Raw genomic sequence first — 8,102 nt, 5'->3', positions numbered from 1 at the left:
CTGAGCCCACACACCACAACTACCGAAGCCTGCGCGCCTAGAGCCCGTGCTCCGCAGCAAGAGAAGCCACCGCAATGAGAAGCCCGCACACCGCAACGAAGAGTAGCCCCTGCTCACGACAACTAGAGAAAGCCTGCGCACAGCAAAGAAGACCCAATGCAGCCAAAATAAATAAATAAAATAAATAATTTTTTTTTAAAAATCTAAAAAAAAAAAAAAATGCATGGAAACTGGCTTTGCCCACTAGTAGCTTACATTTTAAGAGGCAACAAACATAAACAGGACATGCTGACCAGAGAACAAAGTATGAAACCAATAGATGACTGAATGGCAAAACATAGACACATATCAGGCAAGGGTTTCCCTGCCAAGGGACCAGGGCATCTAAGGATAAAGTGGAAATCCCTGAACCAGTCCTCAAGCTTCGCCTCCTTCCCACCTCCCATTTCCCGCCACCTCCCCCGAGCACTGACTCTCCCCACTCTAAGCAGCTCACCATTCATCCTCTAAGTACACCCTGCACTTACCTTTTTCCTTTGCTCTGCTAGTCTAGCTCAGAAAGCATCTCCTCGTCAAGAGTTCCTGAATCTCTCAAACAAAAATTAGTCACTTTTATCTCTATAATCCCAAAGCACTTTTTTATATGTAGATCACATCACTTATCACATTGTTTGTATTGTGATCAGTTGGGCATAAATGTGTCACTCCACCCTGTCTAGAATAAGACTTTCACCAAATCTTGTACACCCAGTGCTTAACACAGTATCTGGGAAATAATGAGGGTTAAACAAATGAGTGGCCTTTAAAATGACCCTTAAAATTGTGTCTTATTTACCACCATACACCTGGTGCCCAATATATGCACAATGCCTGGCTTATAGTTGGTGCTCAATAAATGGAGTTTGATTGAGTTAACTTGAACTTAAAGAGAAGTGCAATCAGGCACAGCAAAGACAGGTCCCAGAAGACACAACTCACATGGTTGCCAACCCAGTCCAGTTGTACCAATGGGATTTTCAGAGTCTGTAGGTCCCATATGTCCAGTTTGGTCTGCCCAGCAGATGCAAGGCTTGTGGTGCATTTGGTGAAGGTTGTCTGGGGCTGGGGCCAACCATGCTGCACTTTAGGCTCCCATTACTTTTCTTTCCCCATGCTCACTCCCCAAGGCTCAGTCCTTAGCCTGGATCTCTGGTCCCCATCCTCCATTCCCAGGGAGACTCAGGTCATCAACAGGGCTCTACTGGATCACTTTATATTCAGTGCCTCTTGGGTGCCAAGCACAGAGCTCAGCACTAAGGTAGAGCAGTGAACTACACAGATATGATCCCTGCCCACATGGCATGTAACACCTAGCAAGGGATCACACTAAGTAAATGACCCCAAAGTGACATGGTCAGGTGTGCCTGTCACCTTGAGAGTAGCACCTGCCTTCAGGAAGCCAGGCACTTCACACTCAGCCTGTCTCCCCTCCTGAAGTGGGATTCAGAGAACCTGAGTGAGAGTCCACCATCAGAGTTCCAGACCTGCCACCTGCCAGCCACGAGCACATCCTTTATCCTCTCCAAACCTGTCCCCTCATCTGTAAAATGAGGTCAGTAACAACACCTGTTCTGCCTTCCTTTCTGGGTTAGATGAGGACTAAATAAGGTATGTGAAAGGGCTTTGTAAGCTGTAATAAATGTTGCTTATTACTGTTGCTGTAATTAGTATTATTATTCCCAAGTAACCCTTCCTCCTGATTTTTCCCTCTGATTGTCAGGGGTGCCAACATTCTCCCAGTCCCCTGGCCTAAGGTTATCTGTTGTTTCTGTCTCCCCAAACCTTTTCTCCCCTTCATCAGACACCGAAGCTCCGCTGGTTTCCCCGAGGAGCACGTTCTTCCTCCATCCCTCTGGCTACAGTGATTGGCTCAGAGAATGGGCATATGACCCACGCAAGTCAGTAGGAGCCCTTCTGGGATTTTCCCACCAAAGCTGTGAAAGAAATGGTCCCTTTCTGCTGAGAGGATCTGATTCTGGGGTTCCAGCAACGACTGATACCATCGTGTGGAGAAAGCTTGTCTGAAGAATAAGCCAAGCAGAGAAAGACTATCATGGATCAAGCTGTTCATAAAGCCAGATGTAATCCCAGATTTCCCAGGCACTCAAATGAAGGTAAGCTGTCTTGTATATAAGCTGATTGAGTTGGGTTTCTATCACTCAAAAATGGAAGACTCCTGACCAATTCAAGACTCAAAACTTAGGTGATATGTTCTATTTGTCCATTTCTTTCAACTCCAACCTTTGATCTATTGGAGCTTGTAAACAGAGTCCTTTCCGCTACCTAGTTCTGCCACCATCCTGGCCAGACTCTCTTTGTCTCATACCTGGAGGCTGCCTGGTGGGGAGAGCTGAGGGATTAGAGCCAGACAGACCTGGAGTGACTCTCGACTCCATTACTTACTCATCAGTCATGTGATCTTGGGCTTCTCTGGCCCTCAGCATCTTCCTCTGTAAAGTGGGACAAATAATCCATACCATGCATGGCTGTTGTGAGTATGAAATGAAAAGATATCTATCAGGGCCTGGCGGAGGCTCAATAAGAGGCAGCTATTATTGCCATAACAATATAGTGGCCTCCTAGCTCTGTCAATAGGGGGAAGGCAATGCATTGATCCTGTTTTCATTTGGGGGCCCTGATTATCTTTCTCTGAGCTCAGACATTAAAAAATGGCCATAGCTCAGTCTGAGAAAATGGGGCCCAGGCAGCTTGGATGCTTGGGAGCCACTGGGGCAGAACAAGAGTTGATGGAGCTGCTGGAGGAATGACGCTTGGGCAGGGATAGTCTCCCAGCATCAAGGAGAGGGGCCCTGGGTATAGAAGTCCCAGCCACCAAGCAGCCAATCAGAGGCAAGTGCCTGAAGAGGCCAGGCCAGATGAGGTCAGAACTGGGATAAAGGACTGGTCCTCAGATATAAGGAGAATCCTCTCCCAGGAGACGTTGAGGGTGGGGTCAGTGCTTAGGAACTTAGTACATTCATGACTTGTGATGCGTGTATAGTTTGTAGGCTCTCTGCAAAATACCAAACTTGGGGTCTACCCTTTCCTTTTATTGACCTCTGGTCTGGCTTATTGTTCCTGAAGGAAGAGAACAGGACTAGGAGTTTGGTGTCTGGGGCTCCAACCTCATTTGCAGTTGATGAGCTCTGTGACCTTGGGAAAGCAGTTTTCCCTCTCTGGGCCTTGGTTCCTTCACCAGTTGAGGGGGATGGCAGATGTTCTCTAAGGTCCCTTCCAAAGCTAACAGGCCATCCCCAAGCCCTAAGGGGTTAATCAGGCTGGCCGGGCCCCACTACCTGAGACCACACCAGAGCTTTTGTTTTCAAAGAATCCAAGAGAGGGCAGGAGGAGGGAGCAGCCTCGTCAATTTCTGTAGCTGTTTAATCTAAGAGAAACGATGAGGTGTGCATTGAAGGTGGGTAGCCCTGGGGACATTCTCCCCGCTGGACAGTGCCGCCTCTGTGACAGCTCCACATGGAGAAAGGTGAACCTCAAGCTAGAGGGTGACCATCCCTGTTTAACAGCTTTCCATTTGTTTACCAAAAAAATATCGCTCCATCATAAAAATTCCCAAAATAGTTCCTTCCCTGGCCAGACTGACTGGCGGGCGCCCAGCTTGGGAGCCCAGCCTTGCTGGAGACATGCTCTCAGCCAGGCAAAATTAGCCGGGAAAGTTGGGGGCTGCAGTTTGAAGACCACCAGAGCCCCACACATCCTGTGGGGTGCAGCTGGGAGGGTTAGAGCCACAAAATCGTCTCTCTGGGGGGATCTGGGCAGTGACAGGATTTTCTGAGGCTCAGCAAGTTTATTTTTAGCTAAGAAGGGCTTCCTCTAATCTAAGGGGATTGGCGGGTGGATCTCACTGGCTGGAGGTGGAACAAATGCTTTGCTCTCTGCTGGAATTCTCTCTCCCACACTCGTATTCTGGCACCTTCTCATCCCACAGTTCTCGACTTAAAGCAGCTCTTCAGAGAGCCTTTCTCTTAAAGCCCTCCCCTGAAACGACCCAAATGAGGGCTTCAGCTATCCAGTCTCAAAAGGTTCTTCCTTTTCCCTTTGGAGAACTTACCACAGTTTGTACTTACAAATATGAACGTCAGTCTTTCCCACAGGCTGTAAGGTGCTTGCACATAGTAGGTGCTCAATAAGTATCTTTTCCATTTACAGAATGACTTAATAACTTGCCTGAGACTTAGAAAAGCCAAATAACTTGTCCAAGGTCGTGTAGCTCACAAGTGCCAGAAGTGGTATTTGAACCCAGGCCTACCTGATTCTAAAACCCAGGTCTTAACTCCACTGTCCTGCTCCACGTGGTCCACAGGGCTGGACAAGTCACCAAATGAGAGGGCATGGAGCAGCGATAGTTGTGTCTTCTCTTTCACTTTCTTCCTGCCCCCACGGCAGGGAGGAAGGAGGGTATACAGGCTGCCCCCAAGAAGACTCAATATTCATCCCAGTGCTTCACATATAATAGGTGCTCAATAAGTAAGTGTTGGGCGAATGTTTCCTTTGCCAGGGACCCCAGACATCTCCCAGGGGCATATCAGTTTTGCAGGGACCTGTTTCTATTTGGGGATGAGAAAGTGAGGGAGAGGGACATATAAAAATGATTCTAGGGCTTCCCTGGTGGCGCAGTGGTTGAGAATCTGCCTGCCAATGCAGGGGACGCGGGTTCGAGCCCTGGTCTGGGAAGATCCCACATGCCGCGGAGCAACTGGGCCCGTGAGCCACAACTACTGAGCCTGCGCGTCTGGAGCCTGTGCTCCGCAACAAGGGAGGCCACGATAGTGAGAGGCCCGCGCACCGCGATGAAGAGTGGCCCCCGCTTGCCGCAACTGGAGAAAGCCCTTGCACAGGAACGAAGACCCAACACAGCCAAAAATAAATAAATTAAAAAAAAAAAAAATGATTCTATTCCATCCCTCCAACTGATCTCTCCTCCTGCCCACCACCCCAAACTAACCAGAGCAGGACGCCAAATAGGAAAATGACCCAGAGTTAAGAGCCATCTTTACCAACAACTTGCTGCGGCAGCTAAGAGCTTCCAGGCTGGATTTCCAAGCAAAAGTGGGCAGGCCCTTCCTGGTCTCCTCAAAGTTCCTGCTTTTATACCCAGACCTACTCCATTCCAACCACCCCATACCGTACACAAAGCTTTCTTAACTTTACGTGAAGTGGGAATAAATTCACCTTAGAATTCAATAAATTCAATTTAATTAATTAATTAATCCACCTTAGAATAAAATGCTAATTTTATCGATCTAGAATATGCAATCTAAGTGAATATAATGGCTTGCCTTGCAAACCCAGCTCTAAGACAAGCCCCCTCACCACATCCTGGGAGGAGAGAGAAAGAAACAGTGAGAGAAACAGAGAGAAAGCAATCTGAAGAGGAAAGATGTTTCCTCAGGCCATTCCACTCAGTGAGTAGAGGCTCCACGGAATGAAGAACAAGATGGCAGATATTCCCTCAGCAGCTGGTTTCAATTCCCACAAAGCTTAGCACCTTTTCAGCACCTTGAGTGGATTCTGATGTATGAAGATGTGTATCTTTTCATATATCTCGGCCCCTAAATTCAAGGCAACTACTTTGTGATACACAAAGCTACATATATCCCATTTTAGTAGGGAAGTAGTCTTCAAGGGGTAATTTTATGGGACATGATTTTCTTCTTTACATATGACTTTAGAACCTGACCTTCACTTAGCATCCAACAATATTGCCATTCACGTTCATTGTGGGGAAATCAGACCATAGATCCAAACAAGAAAAAAACAATCCCCTGGAATCTTACCATTCAGGGATAACCACTATGCGTTTCTGAGGCGCTTTTCTCAAGCCAAGTGTGTACAAATGTGTATTTATTATATCCATATTTTCTAAATGGAAAACTGGAAAGAAGATGGTCTTTTGAAATCTACAAGTTGTGATTTTTTTTTTCAAAGTCTTTTCTTTAAGAATACAATGGGCTTGATTCTTTCCTTTTCAAACTCCTCTTTATACTCTGGGCCAATTTTCCACACTGAATATTTGTACCAGAAAACTCCTTGGCATCCTCAATTCTAAGCAGGTGAGAGTCAGAATCACTCCCAATGGAAAAGGGGCCAAAGGAACCAGGATGAATCTTTTCCTTCTTCCCAATTTGGCCTCTGGTTAGTCCTGTAGGGAAGCAGGCCCAAGAAGACTGAATCACGTCCATAAATCGTGCCTATGCTCTGTCTCCCCCTCCCCCTGACGCTGAGCCATCATCACTGTGGTACAAAGGATACCATGTACCATTGGGTCCAGATGGTACCCAATGCTTGTGCCATCTGGAAACAGGTACGCTCATCACCATTTCCCCTTGAGACTAGGTGACACAGGGAGAAACAGAAGGAACACTTAGACTGCAAGGGAGATTTAGAAAATAGACACCCTCCCGTTGCCCCATTCAAACTATTTCTAGGCTCAGCTTGTTTCTTTTCCCAGATGAGAAGGAAGCGATAATTTTGGCAGAGCTGAGGATGGGAGAAGAGCAGAGCGTCTGCACAGCATCCCTGGCCTCCTCGCCTCTCCTCCTGCACCTCATTCTCACCGCCTGCCTGCCCTGCCACCCAGGATGCCTCCTACCATGGCCACTTCAGCGAGTTCCCACTTGAACAAAGGCATCCAGCAGGTGGGCATGTCCCTGTCTCAGAGTGAGGAAGCCCAAGCTATGCGTATCTGGATTGACGGTGATAGATGAGTTGCCTGAGTGGCATTTTGATGGTTCTAGTACTTTTCAGTCTGAAGCTCCAACAGTGACAAGTATCTCATCCTTGCTGCCATGTTTCAGGACCTTTTCTGCAAGGACCCCAAGCTGGTGTTCTGTGAAGTCTTCAAATACAACCGAAAGCCCACAGAGACCAATTGAAGGCACACCTGTAAATGGATCACAGACATGGTGAGCAACCAGCACCCCCGGTTTGGAACGGAGCAGGAATATATTCTCATGGGCACAGACGAACACCCCTTTGGTTGGCCTTCCAGACACTTCCCTGGACCCCAAGGTCCATACAACTGTGGTGTGGGAGCAGACAAAGCCTGTGGCAGGGATATTGTGCAGGCTTACCACCGGGCCTGCTTGTACACTTGTGTCAAGATTTCAGGGACGGAATGCCGAGGTCATTCCTGCCCGGTGGGAATTCCAGATAGGACCCTGTGAAGGAATGGATGTGGGACATCATTTCTGGGCGGCCCATTTCATCTTGTGTCATGTATTTGAAGACTTTGGAATGACAGCAACCTGTGATCCTAAGCCCATTCCTGGGATCTGGAATGGTGCAGGCTGCCACACCAACTTCATCACCAAGGCCGTGAGAGAGGACAATGGTCTGAAGCACCTTGAGGAGGCCATTGAGAAACAGAGCAAGCAGTACCTGCATCTGAGCCTGTGATCCCTAGGGGGACCTGGACGATGCCCGGCACCTAACTCGACTCCACGAAACCTCCAACTTCAATGACTTTTCTGCCGGCGTGGCCAACCCTGGAGCTAGCATCCGCATTCCCAGGACTGTCGGCCAGAAAAAGGGTTACTGTGAATACCGTCACTCCTCTGCCAGCTGTGACCCCTTTTCGGTGACAGAAGCCCTCATCTGCACATGTCTTCTCAATGAAACTGGCAATGAGCCCGTCCAGTACAAAAACTAAGTGGACTCGACTTGCAGCCATCAAACGCCTCCTAATACTACATCCCGCTCCTACTCTTGTCCCTCTCTCCATTGTCCTAATAGCTGTAACTCAAAGGATGGGGTATCAAGGTCTTTTTTTATTCCTAAAAAAAAGGGAAAGAGAGAGTTTGAAGAGCAGCAGGGTTCAGTGTTTAGTGATAACTAGCAAAAAAAAAAAAAAGTTCAACACACTATGTATTTTGTAAGGGCCTGGTTCCATTTTGCTTTGCTTTCTTCAATATTTGGTGGTTGCAAATCTAGTCCAAGATTGGCTGTGGATCTGCAAAATCAGTGGTTTTGATTAAGTATTTGGACTTTGATCCTTGAATGGAATTAACCTTAAAAAGGAACTAGCGCTGCTTAGATGAAAGAAA

General features: G+C 47.5%; 1 pseudogene; it reads left to right on the top strand.

The window, feature by feature from the left end:
* The first annotated feature begins 6,650 nt into the window (after window positions 1-6,650).
* Window positions 6,651-7,708, top strand: LOC133085608 (glutamine synthetase-like; annotated as a pseudogene).
* Window positions 7,709-8,102: the final 394 nt, after the last annotated feature.

The sequence above is a fragment of the Eubalaena glacialis genome, chromosome 2 (assembly GCF_028564815.1).
Source record: "Eubalaena glacialis isolate mEubGla1 chromosome 2, mEubGla1.1.hap2.+ XY, whole genome shotgun sequence".
Taxonomy (NCBI): domain Eukaryota; kingdom Metazoa; phylum Chordata; class Mammalia; order Artiodactyla; family Balaenidae; genus Eubalaena; species Eubalaena glacialis.
This window is presented reverse-complemented; position numbering and strand designations above follow the sequence as displayed.